The sequence below is a fragment of the Astyanax mexicanus genome, chromosome 15, assembly GCF_023375975.1.
Source record: "Astyanax mexicanus isolate ESR-SI-001 chromosome 15, AstMex3_surface, whole genome shotgun sequence".
NCBI classification, from domain to species: Eukaryota; Metazoa; Chordata; class Actinopteri; order Characiformes; family Acestrorhamphidae; genus Astyanax; species Astyanax mexicanus.
This window is the reverse complement of record NC_064422.1, coordinates 29778309-29799548: the sequence shown is the minus strand read 5'-3', so window position 1 is coordinate 29799548 and position 21240 is coordinate 29778309. Positions and strand designations below refer to the sequence as shown.

Genomic DNA, 21240 nt, shown 5'->3' with positions numbered 1-21240 from the left:
GTCATAAAGAAGTGGTAAAAGGGTAAAAGGGAGGAGACAGGGCAGTGTAGTCGTGTAAAGTTGTAAACGCATAAGCAAGGTAGAGGCCATATAGGATGTTAGATCATGCTTCAGACATGCTCCTTCCTTTGTTATTTTCATAACAGCACTTTTTCTGGTCGTTCTAGTGTTGAGACTTAAATCATGAAGATACAGATATCTTTCAAAAAAAGTGCTTAAGTGCTTTTTTACTGTGCATGGCGTGAGAATTGTTGTATATAAGATAAAACATTATACTTTACTAGACAGTCACACCCATTCCGATTCAGGAAAATAATACAAGCTAAACCTTGTCCCACTGCTTATGATTTTGAACTGTCTCTATTTACTAAGAAGTGATCGCCAAGATGTGTCCCTCTCTTCCTTATTTTGGACAAGTACATGGCCCCATTGGAACGGAGCTGGCAATTTATGACCTTCTGAATACAGCAAACAACATGCTGCAGCCTAGCCTGTGAGAGCACAGAACAGATGGAAAGCAGATAGGGATGGAGATAATAAGCATCTGCTGAGCTACAGTGACAATGGTGGAAATTTCACTCTCCTACTTCAGGGTGCTGCAGATGTTGCAGGGAGCTTGAATGGGAATGACTCATCCATATTCACAGCTCATAATGTTTGTTTCCAGAAGAAGTCAGGCAATTGTCTGTTCTGATGTTGTGAGCAGTGGAAATGTTTGAGGTTCTTATGAAAACACTATGACTCAATATGAGCTAGGTTGCTTCTGGAGTTGGGTTGTGGTGCACGGTGTTTGAAACAACAACAAAAAATCCAAACTGTAATAATAGTTCTATTCTATTTTAAAAGCCTTTTTTGCTATTTGGGATGAAGCTTATTTTTTTTCATATTTGCAGTTTGTATGCATATGTGCACACATTGTGAGCATATATATCTTACTGATTCTTCAGAATTGGGATAAAATAGGTTTTAATTAAAAAATAAAAAGTATGTTAAATAACAAAATCGTAGACAGTAGAGGGTATAGAAGGTAAGGTATTGGCTGTTCTGAAATGTACAGGCATTAACTAGCTACTTCAGACCTCTTTAAATGTCCTCAGGAATGTAGTTGACCTTTTAGTTTCCGGATTGTATTGCTTTTTATGAATATCTGTCGGTGGTGACAAATATGTGGGACATATTTGAGCAATCACAAAATAATAGTAAGTATATTTAAATACCCGCTATTTGTAGTTTTTATTACATATTACAATATACTCTGTCATGTGGTAAATATATTATTCATATTAATTGTTACTGTTTAAAATGATTATACCTTATCTGAGGCCAACATATTTTAAAGGCAAAAGGGCAGCTTTAAATAAATATTAAAAAATAAAACTATAAAAGAACTGTTGCAAAGGACCTCCTGATTATAACCTTGATTGATTTCCAGCAGAATTAGCATTTTTCTACTTTTTCTCATGTTTTACCAAATACTGAAGAATCAGGGCCAAAGGCACTGAGTTCCCTGTAAAGTTTAATTTGAATTGAGGTCAGAATTTGAATAAAGTAAGAACAAGACCTTTTCTGAGGATAGGATATTTGTCATCATCACTGATTATGCTAAAAGCATGTGGAGATTATTTGCCTTATCTGCATAGAAAGTACAACCATTCAGATAGCAACAGAACTCTGTCCTTGGACCTGGAATCACTTAATACCATCCTCCTAAAAAGAGTAATTGTGTCCACTGACAGAGAGCCACAGAAATCCATGTTCACAGAAAGTTTAGTGAAATCATTTCATAAATAAAGTTCAATGAAATCAAACTTTAATTCTAAAGGACATTTATAACCCCCAGTGACATATCATATATATGCTGCTTATGTACAGATATGCTGAGTGAAAGTATAATTCCTGCTGTTGTTTCCTGAACTAAAATATGTGCCATTCCGGTATTATTAATCTTTGAAAATTTTTTAAATATTTTTTAAACCACTGGGACAATATTCAAAGGTGTAGTATGTGCAACACTGTAATCTTAACTAGTTCATTTAAAATACTGTTGTTAATTGCAAATGTTTAATCAAAAAACATATTTTATCTATATATTAAATTGTTTATAACATCTAACCAATCTTACCAATTAAAATATATATTAAAAGAGAATAGCTCTTTAGAAGTTGTGAAATACATTTTTTACAGTGAAGATATATGTAAAAATGTATACTCTATCCAAAATCACACTTTTAAATTTGGAAAAGATTGTTGAGTATAAAATCTTGCTGTGCACAAATAATCACTAACCATTTAATTTATTAACACTTTACCTTGATTCAACTCGTTACATTCTCATTTTTAGATATTGTTTGTTAATTTGTCATTATAATACATTTGTATAAAAAAGGAAAGTAACCTTTAGCTTTCAAGGACTAAAGACCTCCAGTACATTACTTTTTTGTTAAAAAGAAAAAATAAATCATGTTTTTAAAAACTGCCTTTGTCCTTTTTTTGGAGACATGGATAATTGTAGTGGTTTAGAGTGGCTAAAATGTCAGATTACAATTTGTACCAAGGGAAACAGTTTGTACATAATTGCTGTTGTTTTCTGAACTGCTTGCTCAAGATCACAATTAAATAACGTCCACGCATAACAGGATTGCACATCTTAGATTTACGTAACTGTGACAGAAGCTCAGCAACAAAACAAAACAGCCATCAAAATTAGTTGTAGTACTTGAAAACAAAGGTGGCCTTCATGCTTTTAAAGGAGCTGTTTCCAGGGTTCTTTAGTAAAGGCACTGATTCTACTGTACGTCAAATCAAAAAGCCGTCTGAATGCCATCTAAATGGCTGGTTAAATGGTTTTTCTCTGTATAGCACAGAAAGGGTTCCACCTTCGTAATAAGTTAAATAACTTTTGTACAGAAATTTATAGAACCCTTTATTTTGCTTTGAGCGTATATTGTTGCTGTCACTTCAAAACCTGTTTTTTAATATGGCTTTTTTCTTTACATTGTGTCTTTACATTTTCTTTACATTGTGTCAGAACATGAACCAAAACAGCTTGGTATAAGTCTGTATCTTTTAATATCTTTTTTTATTATATTTAGGAGATACAGAGTTTTTGTCTCACAAAAGCAATATATAAAGTTACATAATTTAGTTTTAAAAACAGCTCAATGTAGAGGAGGTCGGCACAGTGCAATCAAATGTCTCAGACATTTTAGGCAATTTAGATATTCTGGCCGTTTTTCAAACTCCTGTTCGGTCTCAATAAGACGACATATGGCCAACCTAGTATACAAATGCATTCAATTACATTTCAGTTCAAAATACACCAAGTAAACACTAAGGTTAGTTTCAGAAATAAACGTGTGGCTCACTGAATACTAATGCTTAAGCTTTGATCATATAGAACACAGTCAAAGATCTCCATCTGTAGAGCCAACATTGAATATTGAATTGGACAAACCATTCGTGGACAGCCGAGCCACACACAAACAGAAATATTACATATAATACACGGTATATTGGTATCTTGCAGTGATTGCTTTGAACTTCATTTTTAAATCCATGAAATTGGAGATCAATATAAGGGCTGAACCTGGTTGCTGTCCTGAATGTTCTCTGGCTCACTTATTTTTAAAGTGCACACAGTATGATCATTCAGCCTTTATTCCATGTCCCTGATTACTCTGAGGGCTCGACTCAGCTTGGCATCAGCAGTCAGCTTTTAGCTGAGTTAAACTCACTTTGCAAGATTAGAGCTACATTTTCCCATTTATCCAGTCTTTTCGCCAGGGTGAAAATGAACCAGCTCTTGTTACGAGGATTATAAACACCAATTTTCAGAAAATGTTCTTTTTGCACTGTTGTGTTGAAAGACCCTTTTCACAACACTGAAAATACAGTACATTAACGTGTGTTCTGTATGACATCAATTTAAAAAAAAAACCTTTTGCAGCTTAGATAACCTCTTACAAGAGAGCAAAACACGTCCTCGTAGCTTAGATGGAAATTAGAGTAAATTTTAAATAGCTTTGAGAAATTGTTCTCTGCTGGCTGTGCTTATAAAATCATTAGGAAATTTGTATCAAAGTCTTATTATGATTAAATGTACTTCAAATTGTTTATTTGATCAAATGCTTGTTGTTATATGTTAGGCTAAAGTAAAACCTCAAATTAAAAGGATGCTATTTCTCTGAAATGTTGACTAATTACTAGAAAATGTTTTTTTTTTTTCAGTTTTAAATCAATAGGCTCCAGACACTGGAAGCCTTTTTAGGACTTAGTGTCAGAATAATTAGATTATTTCATTCTGCTAAAGTGATTTGTGGTTTTGTTCTTCAAGCTAAAATGATTGTTTCTCTAGAAGTGTCTGAGGCAAGGTTAAGTGTCTCCAGATAACATGCCCACGTGGGGATAAATGGGCAGCTAAAGTGTGCACCAGAAGTTTTTGTCCAAGTGTTCCCATTGGCTGCTGACCTATACAGTGGGGTGAAAAAGTATTTGCCTCTAGAATTATTTTGTTTTAGTTTTTTGTCATACGGATAGTTTACAGATTATCAAACTAACTTTAATATCAGACAAAAATAACCTGAGTAAATATAAAAAGCACTTTTTAAAGGATAACTTTATTTAATAAAGGGAAAAAAAACTATTTAAACCAACAGTTTGCCGCACACTCTGTAGCACACACGCTCTGATATGCCACTGTTAGGCCCATAATCTCACTATATATATCAGTCATCAACTCCATGTTCTATCTTTTAATACCTTGCCCTAGTTTTTAACTGAGTAAGTGGATGAGGAATGTCTTTTTAATAGTAAATCCATCTGTGACACACCTTGCAGAGCAGTGGGAGGCAACACAGGGAATAGTTCATTACTATAATTCCTCATAAAAATCAGCCCTCATTTAAGGCTTGGCACACTGTGTTGCCTCTTGTGTGTAGACCCAGCTGGACCCTGCTGCTGCTGCATCATACTCATACACACTACTCTGTATCTTCTCTGGGCTTTAGAGACATCTGAAGAGTTCAGCATTACATATTTTATTTTTTGCACCATGGGGAGAATGTGTAACATAGGTTTTATTTTGGTGCTCAGTAACAGTGTATGGAATTTTGACAGTTTGACAGTTTTTAACCTTCCTATTTTGAAAGCAGAGTTTTGCCTTTTATCCTGAATCACACAAATATAAACAATTGGTTCAGCTTAGCTACTTCAGATTACAAAGAGCAGCAGATCAGGATCCATCAGCCTTTCATAAACACTCTGTAACTGGCATAATGAAAGGAACAGATACCTTGGGTGTGGTAACTAGCTTTTATTGGTAAAACCCACATTATGGCAGTTATATCTGAAAGAGAGTTTCCCTTAAATTAGAGATGAGCTGAAATAAATAATTCTAGACAAAATTAAACTGAAAATTACAGTTTTAAAAAATGTTGGGCAGTTAACATTCTTAAAACATGCTAACAGACATACCAACAAAGCACAAATAGTGTTTCTGCTCCATAGCTATATTTGCACTGCAACATGACTTAAAAAAATATATATATATATATATAGAAATTATTTAGTTTTTTCACTTATTTTGACAAACACGATTTGTGCTTTGTTTGCCATGTAGAATGTTGTCAGTTCTGCAAGTTACATATTACCCCTTCCTTTTATTTCTGTTTTAAATACAGGTTAATCTACAGTTACAGTAGATACAGGAATCACCAGCCTAATATGTTGCACCCATACTGCTGTGTGTCTCAAATTAAGGTACAAAATATATATTTTTTTCTCTTTTCTGACATTTGGTGGGTGACAATTCCTGTTGGACAAAACTAAAAGGTTCAAAGGTCCAGACCAAACAAGGAAGGTTTGTTGGATTTTTTTTGGATATACTCTGGAGTGTTGTTGTCAAGGCTGGAAGTTTTCCTGCCAAAATTGTCCTACTTTGAAAATGCTGTGGCTTCTGGCGAACAGGGAAATCTGCTATCCTTGACAGCAACACGCCATAGCATATCCAAAAATAAAATACAGTACATAAAAAAAATCTAAAAGTACTGTAGATTAAAACATTTAATACTGAATACAATTATAAGTCGATATAGTTCATAACATAATTAAGTAATTAAGAATAAATTTCAGATCTGACATGTAGCCAATTTAATTATTGCAATTATTTGAAAATAGATTACATACACAAATGTGTTCAATATTGAAATTGCAGTTTGCAGTTTCTTCATTTGTATGAATTGTACTGTATTTTATTGGATGTGCTATAGAGCATTGCTGTCAAGGATGGCAGATTTCCAACTAAAATTGTGCTATTTTGAAAATGTCATGGTTAAATAAAGATCCATACAGTTTTAGTTTCAGGTGAGCTTTTGAGGAAAGCAGGAAATCTTTTCTGGTCCATGCAAATTTAAAAAAAATGCATGAATACGAAATAATGATGCAGGCTATAGTGCCAGCTGCAGTGGCAGTTTCATATTCTCAATGATAATTGCTAACGTTGTGACACTCTGCTGGCAGCAGTATTGCTAAAACTGTGGTGATGTGTGATAACCCAGCCAACATCCTCATATGGGGCTCACATGGGTGGAGTTTGGGTTAGGTGGGTTTTAGGTTTTTACTTGGATCCTGTTTGCTTTCCTGAAGATGACCCATCATTATATCTAGGTGCATGTTTTACCCCTCCTGGGCCTGTGACTGACATCCATATGTGGGGCCAACAGGGGCAGGTTATCTGGGAATATTGTGGTTTATGCCATTTACTGTAGGTTTAATGCCAAATAATACACTACAGCAGATGTTCTTAAATTCACTTTTATTTTACTAAACGTTTTTAGAGGTTTTATTTGATGCAGTTTGGGGCACAATCTCGCCGTGCTCCCACATCTGCAGCACCAAGCGGCACTTTAGAGACTGTGGGTTAACAACTGACATAATGCATGGTGTATTACTCTATTTAGCTGTCTAAAAATATGATTTTGTGATACCAAACCACCAGTGAAATATGTGTGCATTTCTTTGTATTGTACCTGTGGTTTGACATCATGAGGTCACATTTTTAGAAAGTAAAAAAAAAAAAAAAAATATTTACTCATTTTGTCTGGTATTTGTCTTATGGTCCCGAAAGTGTTACTTGCTGCTGAAAACATAAGAGAGCTGCAGGATTTTGCCTTGTTTCTGATTAGAAACATATATAAGCTCTATTAAGTGGTCCAGCAGACTAAGGCATTGACACTATGTTTTGAGGCTTGCTGGTCGAATCCTGGTTGTGCTGCTTGCCATCACCAGCCAGAGTCTGGGAGAGCACAATTGGAGATTAGTTAACATTCTACTAATCTCAACTAACCAGGGTTGCCTAAAAGTGAAAGTAAGCCACTGTGCAACATTTTTAATCCTAAAAAAACTGTAATAGTGAGAAAAAAACTCCTAATAATAACAAATCATGATGCTTAATATGCAGTACTGTTTACATTTGAAACACAATAAAGCAGAAACCTCAAAGCCAAATTTTTCATGGGCACAATCACTCTCAATTTCAGATAGCTCTTTTGTAAGGGCCTGATTCTGATGCAACCCTGCTAATTAGCCGCAGTTCAAATGCTGCTAAATCTTGACTCTCTCAGGCACTTCACACAGTGACCGAGTAATAGCACATCAGAGAGGTCACCCAGCTGCATACAAAGCAGAGTGAAAATGGAGGAGTTTAGCATTCATTTATCATCTTTTTTTGAGGTCAGCCAGTCACACTTCATTTAAACGATTCTCTCCCTCTCACGTTAGCACAGCTGTCATGTTAAATAAGCTGTTCCCATGATTTAGATATTAGGATGACAGAAGCTCAGCCCTTGTCATAAAAAATGTGCTTTATGGCAGGACACCACTCGCATGGGCACAGTCTCGTCCACACAATCGGACACACATTAGCGGCAGAGAAATGATTTCGCAAGGAGAAATCCGAACGGTAGGAGCCTATAATTAGGTGACTTTAGAGGCCTAAGTGCATGCGAACAACTGTGAGTGAAGCGAGGTCTTTAAATGGAAACAGACTGAAAAGCAATAATCAATTAACTTGTGTTAAGCTGTTTATTGATTCAGTGTCAGCTTTAACAAGCTGTGATTGGCGACTGCATTCATTCAGAATCATTAAAACAACTGCCTGGTAAGAATTTCTTCTGGTCAGGATTGATTTGGTGGAAAGTCTGAAGCGGCAGAGAGGGAATCCTTAGCTGGAAAAGCAAACCCAGTCAAGCAATTCACTTCCGTACTGGGAAAACTGTAGGCCCTTGTTAATGAAGGAAGAAATCTATTAAGCCTTAGTGAATCTCCTGTGATTACAATCCAAGATGCTTGGGAACCTAAACCAGGAAAGTAATTAGAGCAATGTTGTTTTCAATCATCAGGCTCCAGATTTTGTGGAAAACCTGTGGCAAATCAATTTATTTTGAGATATGTTTTTAAAATGTAATTTTAAAAAACTTGTATCCCCAGAATGGTGATTTTACAGGTAAAGAAAAAATATCGTCCTACCTCTTTAATAAATGTTAGTTATACTTTAAACCAAGTAATTTTGGAACATTTCTATTGGTCTACTCAACATTAAACACAATGTAAAGACTGCCAAACAACTAACTGTCAGTCATATTACCTCAAAATAGTAAAAAATAAACATTTTGCATTACCATAATGCCTATATGAAAACTTTAAGAAAAAAGTTCTGACTACATGTAATAATCATCCAAAGTGAATTCTGCACCAGTTGAGATGAAATGAAAAGTTTTTTCCAGTTTTTTTTTTGGTATGCTCTGTTTTTTTGCGAAGACTGAACAGTGGACATATTTGATGAGCCAGGAGAATTAAAGCAGATTATTGCATATCGTTTAAGGCTAAACATTCAGATCCCATGGGGGGGGCTATGCTTGCCAAAAGGTTAAATCACTTCTTCCCAGCTGTTTTTTTATCCTTCTTGTTGGCTGAATAAACGGCAGCTGATTCAGTAAGTTTAGTGGTGGTGGTGTTACACTCGAGTGGGTCTCTTTCTTGTCTCATTCAGTCTCTGTCTCGTCTCAGTCTGAGCCTCATTTGAACTTGGTCTTAAGGTGAGATGGAAGCAGAGCAAGTTGTCGAGACCAGCTTGGTCCAGTGTAACTTTAACTAGAAGTCAACCTTTTTTATACTGTTATTTAATTATAATATATAATACATTTATATAATATAATACATTTAAAGGTGGAAAAAAATCAATGTACTTCACAACTTAAGTCTATTTATCCTAATAAAGCTTAATAAACCTTTATACACCTATATACTAATATTACTAATATTTACTATAATGGTATTAAATGTACAAAAAATTGCTAACAAATTTCTATGTTTATTTGTATATGATGAAAAAAATCTCCACTCAAGGTCCTGGTCTTGGCTTGGTCTCTAGGGGGAAGTTTCCCAAACAGGGATTAAGCCTAATCTTGGACTACACAGCCTTTTGAACTAATATTTTCAATTAAATGTCAATTATAGCTAGTGTAAGCCTAGTCTTAATCCCTGTCTGTCTGATCTAGCAGTCATGACTACAACACTATTAATCATCAAACATGAATTATTTACTGTGTTTAAATTTTCTTGAAGTTGAAAAAAGTTGAACACAGAGAACAGTTCAATGTGTGGATGAATAAACTAAGTCTAATTAGACAGAACAGATTATGCATGATTAAATTCAGTCCCTTGCAAACCCATATTAATGGTAAATAGCACATTTAATTTGCAAATTCCTGCAAAAAGCAATTTGAATGAGGAGCCATTTGCAAGCTGCCATTCGAAATGCCTTCTTGAAGGATTTTCTGGAACATCTCCACAGGTGATGACAGCCTTGAGAGCTTCATTTCAATTCAGTTCATACAAGCTGCCACTGTGGAACTGGGGAAGCAAGATGATGAAAAATTAACGGCAGGATTAGAAAGCCAGCCAAGACATATGATGATGTGGTAACCAGAAACATGAGCTGTCCCATATGCCAGTCTTAATTCCAAACAGATTTCTTGATGAGCTCATGCATTTCATAGGCTGAGGTCATCCTTCACATAGGACTGTAAAATGACATCTTTGCTACAGTAAGAGTTCTGATTCAGCTGGGTCTGAAAATCACTGCCTGCTGCATCACTTTTGCATACTATTAAGGTACTGTAAGGTTGAACCACAGTGCTGCGTATAGCATCTATTTGTTTTCAACATTATTCTATTGAATAATTGCAAATCTGAAACTGGTTTAAAAGAGTGAAAAAATGATAACAGTGTGTGCAACAATCTGACCAGTGAGACTGTCTTTCACTCTGCACTGTGTTAGACAGGCACCAGAAATAGAAAACCATTATTTCAAGTAAGTTATAAGCACCCACTTAACACCCCCTGACACACACACACACACACACACAGACACAGTCATCCACATCTTATATGTCAAAATGGCAATCCCTAGAGTTCTCCTTGAGCTCCTTGAGTTTGCCCGAAGTATAATCTATATTCTAGTCTCTATTAGTTTTTATGTGGCTCCTATGAAATTGTAGGTGCTTAATGGTACGCTTTTGTGTATTGCCTATTATAATAGATGATAAGAATCACTCAAAGGCTACGTTCACATTACAAGCCACATTGCTCAAATCCGATATTGACGGTTCACATTCACGAACGTAAGTGACCTGTATCTGTGTGTAATGTGAACGAATCTGTCCCTGAAAAGCCTGATTGATTGTGCACATTGATATGTGTACAAACGACGACTTATAGCTTTACAAAGGGGAAATGAACGCGTTACCAGCTCATATGTGGGGTGCATCTTTTGCTTGACAGCTCGTCTAAAGATGACAAAATCAGATTTGAGCCACATTGAGCAACAAAAATGTATGTGCCACTTCAGCCTGGTAATGTGAATGTAACCAAAAAGTTTTCACACCTGCACTTAATATAAAAATAACAGTAATGTGGCCTCTTGAAATAAAATATGCTTAGATTTCCATATATTTTAATATGCAATAGAAAAATCCAAATGGTATGCATATTGCAGTTTTGGTTCACAAACATTTTATTCTCGCATTTTATTTTTCCTGTTGGCTAATTGAAATGAAATAATGCAGTTGATCCAACCATGTGAAAGTAAAATACTGTAGACCTGTATTTTAAACCTAAAGTACATAATTTTCTGTAGACTGTAACGCTCAACACAAACTTAGTATGCACAGCTTTAGCTCAGCATCACACAGAGGTCTACGAATTCCCTATTGGGACCAATTAAGACTCATAATGCTTTGGTCAGGATGCCCCTTCCTAATCATCCTCCCTCCCCTAAGCGCCACACAAGCCCAGCGGGAGGAGATGCTAATACACACCACATGCTTCCATCCAAGAAGCACAGCCCATTCATCAGACCCAGTGTGACTGCATTAGCACATCATTCAAAGTAGAACTTCCAGTGAATTCCAGTAAATTGCGGTCCTTTGATGTCTCCAATCATCACTTCAAACCTCCTTATAATTATGTTTTTATGTCATTAATTGGTAATTTTTCATAATTCTGCTGTACACAAAATAGTTTGCTATAGCCACTAGTGTTGTAGGATTGCATTATCATACATTTAGCATGTTCATATTGCATTCTTGCTACAATGAATTCTAAATTACACAACGCTACCATTAGATTTAGTTTTAGTATGAAGTAGAATCCACTTACAGTAAGGCACTCTCAGCTTTGCATTGGCACTGACAGGAGAAAGACTGATATAGCCAGCCCTTCCCTGACTGAACCTAAGCGATATCAGCAATATCAAGGTGATCTGATCCAGTCTACTGTGAAATTAACTCAATGTATAAGCTGAAAATAGGTTTTCAAGCAACCTCAAACATCTAGAACTCAAGCATCTCAATCCCTACATTGAACATTGAGTTACAAGTAAGACTTTCAGGAGATTTAGTTTAAATTAAAATTATTTTATATATTGCATAGACATTATTTGGGACCATTCTCAGCACTTTAGTAGACACCACCTGAGTAGACCTTCACTAATTGGTTTAAACACTCATCTGCAAAAAAATAAAAGAAAAAGAAGGAAATGTCAAATTCATTTTTCAGTGGTTTATAGGGGTCCTTAAATGTGAAAGTGTGGAAGTTAAGGTAGTTATAGGTGCATCACAGAACATTTTCTTCTAAAATCCTTTTCTTGAAGGTTCTTCAAAGCACCTTAAATTTTCATGAATAATTTTAATATAAAAAAAACCTTAACATTTCTCCAATGACTATTGTCAATGCTACTACAGTCAGAATTAAATTCTATTATTTATATAGATATATAATATATTTGTAAAATATTGGTGTAATGGGAGGAAGATTTGAATAAAAGTAAAATCTGCTGTGTTAAGCACACATTTCTTTGATTACAGGCAGCATACTTTAACTGTTAGGACATGATGCAATGTGCTGTTGTGGTCCTCAGATTAATATTGTATTCCCTGATCAAAAATATTACTTTGCATCATAAAAATAATGAGAGCTGATGTTGGGGAATATTGTCTCCAGCTAATAATGTTAACTATCAGTTTGGCCAGAGTTTCTGACCTTTTCACAACACCAGTAATAACCCCTCGATGTCAGTGTGAACTGCTTCTCCAGTTATATTGCTTTCAATGTTGAGAAAGATTATGAAATAAGTTCATTTCAACAACTTTTACTACACTGCTGGTGCTTCTGGGTATTGGAAGGATACAGAAGGGCTGGGCTTCTGGTGTTTAAAGATATTAATCTTTTTAAAAACTCTTCCAATCTATTTTTTTTTTTATAAAAGAAGATATTTAAATGGATTTGGGCATATTTTAAAAGATTTTAACTAATTAAAATCAACTTTTAAACTTTTTTTTCAAAAGATTATTTTTTTTATTTAGTTAAACAACTTTAAAGTAGGAAAGGCTTGAATCATTGTTATAAGTGGTTAGAATTGCAATAGATAACCAGGGGTTACACTACTATTCTAGCAACAAGGATGATAGCAAACAAACAAAGGTGTCTAAAACGTAAGAAATGGTGCATATTTAGACAGGGTTTTGAAGTTGCCAGTAATGACTGAGTTGAAGTTTAGTAAACATTTTTTTTTATTGTGCAACAAAATTGGACAGCTAATGACAACAAAGCTAAACTCTTATAGGCTATTTTCGTATATCAAGGAGTGAGCAAGGCATCAAGGCATCAAGTCAGCATTTCTTGTGGTTTGGACACATGCAAAGTATCAACACAACTGAACCCAGTGTTGCCAGGTCCAACAAAAATATCCAGCCCAAAGTCAGTTTAAAACCCACCCTTCAGAAGCTTAAACTAGCCCATAATATATGTCTGTCAAACGTTCGAAGCAAATGGGAAAACAACTATGAGTGTACAACTATTTTGTTTATAACTTTTTTTTTATTAGTATTGCTTTTTTTTTTAAATGTATTAAAATTATTGTATCATTAGTGTTTTATCAGTTGTTTTAAAACAGTTTTATATCCCAGTCAAGAACATTTGCTAATAACATAATTAGCACAAAAAAAGAAAGAACTGACATTTTTTTACTCATTTACTCATGTTCTTGCCCCTCTTAAACTCTCTTTTTTCCTCTTTAACCTGGTGATTTCTGGTTACACTGTGATCTCTCTCTCTCTCTCTCTCTCTCTCTCTCTCTCTCAAAAGTGCACCCCGCTACCCCTGAATTTTCACCCGCGACTGGATTTTAAAACAAGCCCAATTTGGTGGGAAAACCGCGAACATGGCAACCCTGACTGAACCAGAGGCAAACGAGTTTTCTCGCAGCATTTAACCCGTTGACTATGCCTCTTTTTTTGCACGTCTTTAAGGTACTTAAGGTGCTTACACAGCGAACGCGGTAGGAGAGGCGCGGCACGCTGACCCCCATAGGATTAAATTGTTTCTAGAGCGGTAGAATAGTGCGTCGCTGCCGCGGAGCAGAGCGGAACGCGGTGCGTTTCCCCGCACATAACCACACCTCTACCGCGCTACCGCTCACCGCGGTCAAAGTTCAACATTGTTCAACTCTGACCTCGCGGCAAGCGGTACCGCCATAGATACCGCGGCAGAAAACGCATGACGTGAACTCACGCGACCAGGGAGAAACTGTAGTCCAAACAACTATAAACACAGGCGAGGTACTAATATTAACGACTAGTGAACACCCTCAGGTGTACATCACTTCTCTACACTCATATAAAGATAACAGGAAGAAGATCAGAATCAGAGCTTTATTCTGAGGCTGAGAGACAGATACAGATCTACAAAACACCGCTCGCAGACGTGACAAGTTTTTAAAAACCCCACCTATTATCAGCAAGCATACCGCATTCGGTATGTAAGCACCTTTATGCATAATTGGTGATGATGATTGACAGCTTACTCCACCTATAGGAGAAGAGAGGTAATAAACCAAACTCTCTGCCCAAACTGAGAGACCAGAGAGAGGAAACAAAAGGATAACAGATATTGCAAAAATATCGTTCCAACGTTGTTGACACCCAATTAAAAATTATAACCGTTTCCACACCTCTCAAATTAAATAATATATTTTTATTTGTATTATATACGTTTGTAGCATTTACAAAAATGTCTGTCATTTACTCAACCAAAGCAAGTGTCATAGAGCCTAAAGTCAGTTTACTTTAATCCACCACTTCTAGTAAAACACAGTCCCCAGAGTTTACCGTTGAAGATTTTTAAACAATGCAAGAACCCGTGGTGAAGAAAAAGAACAAAGACAATATATGGTAAGTGTTAGAATTTGTATTAGTTATCAGTTCTTTTTAATTGCTGTTATGCAGGTCTTTATTTTGCTGCTTGAAGATAGCAGGTGTTTATATTGTTTGGACAGTAGGGCAGTTTCTTCCACTACTTTAGTGCCAGGACAGAGAATCAGGTAATCAATAACTCTATCAATTTATCTGTCTCTGTAATCTATCTGATTTATCTGTCTGTCTAGAGAAAGAAAACATAATGTGATTTTGTGAACTCAATATAAACTTTGGCCATGTTTCAGAGTTAGTTAACTTACAGACAAACCTAGGTACCAGAAGACTGCAGTTTCTTTATTTACATTAATTTATAAATACTTGCTTTTCATCATCTTTAAAATTATGTAAGATTAACCAAAAAGGTCCCATGGTGATGTATGACTCACACACCCTTAAAAAACAAACAAACAAACAAAAAAAACCCTGTCCTTCACTTTATCTCAAGACGTATACTGAACATCCTGAGAGCATCACAGGACAGTTAACCTACTGAATGTGTTTTCCTTCATCTGACCTTACAGAATATATATATATATATATATATATATATATATATATATATATATATATATATATATATATATATATATATACACATGTGTACTGGGTTAGTGTTTGAGATAAAATTAGCTTAAAGTAAAAAATAATTTTTGAGTCTATAGGTCTCTCTTGAATAGTTTTTTTTATTATTATTATTTCTGAACTGATTTATTGAACTAAATGCTAAAATACAACTTGTATTGTTGTTGTCGTGCTATGTATGACTAAAAATATATTTAGTCATGTGCCCACAGTAAGAAAAAAAACTTTGGATTTGGCATCAGTGTAAATAGGTCTGGGCTGTGTTAAAAATATTTTAGAAAAGTTTGAATGTGGTTTAGTTAATTAAATGCATGTAATGGAAATGAGTAAATATATTAAGGACTGTATTTTGGGAGGAAGTTCACCTCTGAGGAAACAGTGGAGTTTAATAAGGCGTGGTCTGCTTTTTCTAGTGTTAATTAGTCGAATCTGGTGTGTGGGGAGAAAGAGGAGCAGTGTATGCGCCGGGGCTGTGTCCCAAATCGCGTAGTTAAACAGTGTGTAATGATTTGGGAAAAGTGCGCACTGCTCGCCCGGTAAAGCAGTCCACTATTTCAGTGCGCGAGTCTGCAGTATCCACGCGACCTCAGACTATTGACAGTTTATAGAAACTGGAAGCAGTTATCCCGCTGATTTCGGTGGGGCAGTTGAGGCCAATACTCTCACCTGATTGGTTTCTCGAGGGGCATTAACCGGGAAAGTAAGAAACTGCGCCGGCGCCAGCATGACGTGATTCTAGATGGTGGCATACCATTTCTGGTAAAATACTGGCTGTGACCGAAATGGCTCACTACTCCCTCATTAGTGTTGCGCTATTTAGGGAGACAGTATATAGTTCACTAAGTAGTGGTAAAACAGGAGTGAATTCGGACACTACCTCATCATTTTCATGCGCGAGCACCGGTCGCATAAACACACACAGGTGAGAGAGGGTTGAGCCGCATTTTTGCATCTGAATTTAGACTAAAGTTTTGTTATTTGTGGTAACGAAATGGGAAGGTTGAGGACCTCTTAATCCTGTTGCTTGACAAAAATGGAAACTTTATTATTAAAAAATAATCTTAAATGTAATATAAATCTATTTGATATAGACCAATAACAATAATTATCAATAATTATCGTACAATATATAGACTTGAAGACCTTGATACTCCATATTGTGTTTACGTGGTCGTTTAGATTTTAGTTTTTATTTATTTTGGTGATTTTAAAATGTATTTCAATATCTGTGATTAAAAGTTCACTGCTCTTTAAAAAGGTAAAATTGCTGTTTTATTCCATTCTTTTGTAATTATATAATTGGCATAAAATTGTCTTAAAATCACAATATTCTTTATCATAGTAATTTCTAGAACCTTCTAGAAAAAAACATTATTGTATCCTGCTTTAATATGAAGTAGTGAATTTTTGAAGAAAGAACATTTTCCTCTCAGTCAATCATTCCTTCCTCTCTGTAACTATGACTGTTTGTTTTTATCTCTCAGTCTTATCAAAGGGTAGATTAAAGCAAAAGGCCACATGAACTCCTGCCCTCTGCCCTTGTTCTTTTTACTGTCTCCGTCTCCTCCCATGGGCCATATTATATATATTATATGCTGGTATAGACCAAAGTCGCAAAATATTTTTTTTATTATTGTCCATTCATCATCAATTTTCAAATTGCATTTTCAAATGTCATTTACAATCGGTGTTTCATGAGACATTGTGCAATTATAGCTACAAAAAGAATTTCAAAATAATGGCATCACTGTACATCTACTGCAAGGACATTGATGACAGTAAGACAAATACCGAAGTGCCTGTGTGGCCTGCGCAAAACGTATAGATTTAATGAAAAAAAGACATATTTACAGTCTAAGCACTGAGGATTCAAGCTATTCCCTTTGGCCTAATAGGAAAAGCAGGCTTGTGCAGTTTGCACTCTGGACCCCCATTCAGAATGTGTATCCGTGAAAACGTTTTCATAAGAAATAAATTAACATGTTAAACAGCAGACCAGTGTGGCCTGTTTTAGTCATTTGGAGCACCTACAGTGAGGTGAGCTCCAGTGAGGAATTGAATTCAGGCTTGAACAGAGGCAGCTTTTAGCTTTATAGAAGACTCTGCCTGATTTACACACATGAGCAAGAGAAATTCTTCATTCACATTCGGCTGCTTAAACCTATGTTCAGACTGCAGGCTAATCAGATTTGATTCTCAGATCAGATCTGTTGAGATGTATGTCCACACTGTTATTTTTAAAGTGATCAAATCAGATTTGTGTGTCTGAACATCACATACATATCTGCAAGGGTTTCTGGGGTATCGAGGTTAACATCAGTAACTAACCTAAATTGTGAGTGACGAAATGGACACGATGAAATCCAATTGAGCTTCCAGACTGAGATGCATCTGTAAAACTCTGACTGTAATCACATTTCAAACCACCTCTAAATGTGGTTTGGATCCGATTTGCAAAAATCTATTTCACTGTCTTTTCTGGCATTCCAAAAAATTCTCCAAGATAATCTGGATAGAGCCTAGAAATGGCAACATTTCATGTGGATTCTAGCTATTCAGACTATCAAAAATCAGTCCGCATACAATCTACAAATGTCAAAATTTTATGTGCTTTCCAGCTGTTCAGACAATCAGAATTCAGTCAGCATACAAGCTACATGTGCGTGAATCAGATTTTTCTGCTGTCCAGATAATTCAAAATCTGTCAGGATACAATATAGATATGCCAAATTGGATTTCAAGTATTTTCTGGCTGTCCATACAATAAAAAAAAAATCTAGATTAAAACTAGATATGCTAAAAATCAGATTTTAGCTGGTAGTCTGAATACAGCCTAAAAGCATAATAAGGGAATAATAAGCGTCTTTGCCTCTTTTTTTTCATTTAGCTTTTTTTAGGCTGCTTGCTTTAGTGTAAACAATGAGTGTGTGTTAACAGTAAGAAACAGAATACCACAACATTTAAAAACATAACAGATCCACTCACATTGGTTTCTTTTTTTTAAACAAATTATAGAATTCATCTTCTCTTTATGAATATCACAACTGAACACATCTGTCAGAAAACAAGAAAAATTATTTTAATACATAAACTCTGAATAAAATCTAAATCTTCTTCTCTTTGCGTTAATGATGCCTCAACACTGCTGGTCTCAGCGTAATTCGTCTCTTCACTGATGATATTGTTTTTGCTAATGTTTTATCTGGACCCATTTTTTTGAGAAAAGTTTCAGGAAAGTTGAGCAGCCCTCGTCACGTCCTTTTCTGAAGTGTTTAGGCTGAGATGTGAGCAGAATGCTGATCTCAGGTCAGTTCAGAGGTCAGTAGCGCACTCTGCTGCTGTCAGCCTCAGGCCTTAGGAAGGGTCAGGGCACAATGAAGGAGGAGAGCATCACCGTCGCACTCGTTTCTCAGTCGGCAGCTGTTTGATGTCTGGGTGCGTAACAGTATTCAAAGCTTTGAAAATGAACCCGGGTTCAGTAATTGTCTCCTGCCGTTAAACAGAGGAGCTTTCATCACTGTGTTAGACAAATACAATGAAATGTAATGATTCTTCTGTATTTTTCCTGCCTGCTAAACACATATGGGGAGTCTTGCACAACTGTAACCCCATTAATATCCGAATCCTCTTCCAATCATCCTCTGCAATGCCACATTTATGTTAAACGTTTTTCTGAAATGATGTTATATTATTGGAGGAAACTTAGTCATTAAAATAAATCACTTTCAATCGAGGCAAAGTTAAAGCTGCCTTTTGTGAGGTGTTTAAAACTTCATCTTTGAGATTGGAGAATTTGACAGACAGAATGAAATAAAAAGGATCCATTAAGTCCCTTATGCCTCGTTCTATTCATTTTACAGGGCTAATTATATGGATGGATTAGAGCTGAGAGAACTTGATGTATTAGTCAGTCAACGTCATTCATGAGTTTGAATTGTGCCGCCAAGGGTTCTTTGAGCAATGCCATAGAAGACCCCCTTTTCGTCTAAAGGACTGATTTTTAATATTGGGCCCACTTCTATTTCTCATTTGTATCTTACATCTTGTTTTTGAGTCAGTTTTCCCATTGGAACTAAGCGGGAACTCGGGGGAAGTGCATGACATGGTTAAAAGAACACTGCTTTTTTAGCAGGCTTCTAGTGATCTGTTTGTGATCCTGCCAGTCTGTTGTGATGATGGAGAAGCGGTAAAGTTCAGCAACCTCACTGGACTTTAGTTAAATTAGGTAGGGATGCACCAATTCTGGGCCGAAGCAGATATCTGATATTACACATGTACATATCTGCTGAAGCCAATATACACAAAGCTTGTGGAAAGAAAAGACACTCTGGTAAAACTTTATAGCTAATAAAAATAAGGAAAAAATAGCTTTTTAATCAATGTTCAATCAAAGCAATGCATTTTAAAGTAGCACCACCAGTATCGGCCAATTTTGGTACTGCAGCCAGTGTCGCTTGGTCCTTTTCTAGCACACAATAAATACATCAGCAAGTACCAGTTTGAAATATTCGTCATGTACTGATGTAATTTCAATATCATCATGCATCCCTAAAATTTAGGTCATTGCATGTTGGGTGGAGATGATGCAACAGTCATGTATTATTGTATACATCTAAGTAATTGGTTATAGGAAGCTAAAGTTAGCCATAACCAAGTTTGCTTCTAGCGAACCCCAAAAATATTTGTTCAGTGTTTTGGCATTGTGCAATTTATGGAGCCCTTAAAGGGGCATTGTGTATTTTTTCCAGGTAGAATTTTTTCATAATGTAAAATTGTTAAGGTTAAAACAAAGTGGGGCTCACAACATACTGTATGATGCTCACCAGATACTATGCAGTGAGCACCAGATACTATGTGGGGCTTCCCAGACACAAAGTGGTGCTCAACAGATTCTAAATAGTGAGCACCGGATACAATGTGGCCCAATGATCAGTGTTTTTTCCTTTTTGTATCAAGTGCTTTCATTATCATTATTAACCCTTTTTGGAATCTTATTTTTATATATATATATATTTTTTAAGAGAGTAACTTATAAGAGAGTAAAATATAAGGTTTTGAAGATGTGATGTGGTGATCCATCTGAAGGTGGGTGAAGATTTTTTTGACGCAACTTCTGTCCTTTCTTTTCGGCTAATGCCCTCCTCTTCCTCTGTCTTTTTTCGCTCCCTTTCCTGAGGAAAGGGGTGCCAATCAGCTTGGCCAGCTCCAGGCTCTTCCTGCTGCAGCCGTTCTTCTTCCTTCCCCTGTAAGAGCAGCAGAAGCAACAGTCTTCAGTTAATACACTGCACTTTAGACTTGGCAAGTACCGGTAGAAGCTACTCTTGGAGCGTCTGTCTGTCCTGACCCAGACCTCTCTTCCATATGGTCAGGTTTTAGAGTGAGATCAGTGTGTGTTTGTGTGTGTGTGTGTGTTTGTGTGTGTGTGGAGCAGACTCAGACTTCAGTGTGGAACTGATTAAGCGGTGCACATTGGCCTAAACCTGATCTGTCTTGCCTTTTGTGGTATTGCCTATTACGGTAGTGCCCAGTTCCTAGAATGCAATGTCTACAGGCAATGATGGCATGAAAATCTGTTGATTTATAGATTCTGGGCCATTCCTTGGTCTGTGGACGTACTATTTGCATAAGATATATCCGCAACATTTTGTGCAGCCTCCCAATCTGTGACCACATCAGGAATACTGTCAGGAATACCACAGTCAACAATTTACCTCAGGCACACAGACAGAGACTAAAACCAAATGAGTTTACTTTTAGACTGCTTCCATTCATTCTGTAAGCCATTAAAGGTCTGATAAAGGAGTTTGGGAGAAAAAACACATTCAAAAACATGAAATGGGCATCTTTT

At 36.1% G+C, this 21240-nt stretch overlaps 1 protein-coding gene and 1 long non-coding RNA gene across 2 annotated transcripts in view; one reads left to right on the top strand and one right to left on the bottom strand.

Annotated features, from left to right (window-relative positions):
• LOC111192350 (uncharacterized) overlaps window positions 1–21240 on the top strand; it is a 192156-nt gene that overhangs the window by 100849 nt on the left and 70067 nt on the right. The gene's annotated exons all lie outside the window — the stretch shown is intronic.
• The window catches only part of LOC103036415 (urotensin-2 receptor), a 56115-nt gene continuing 51878 nt past the window's right edge, over window positions 17004–21240 (bottom strand). Inside the window, exon 3 of the mRNA XM_007259142.4 lies at window positions 17004–20635. The gene's annotated coding sequence lies outside the window, so the exon portion shown is untranslated. The remainder of the gene's footprint in view (window positions 20636–21240) is intronic.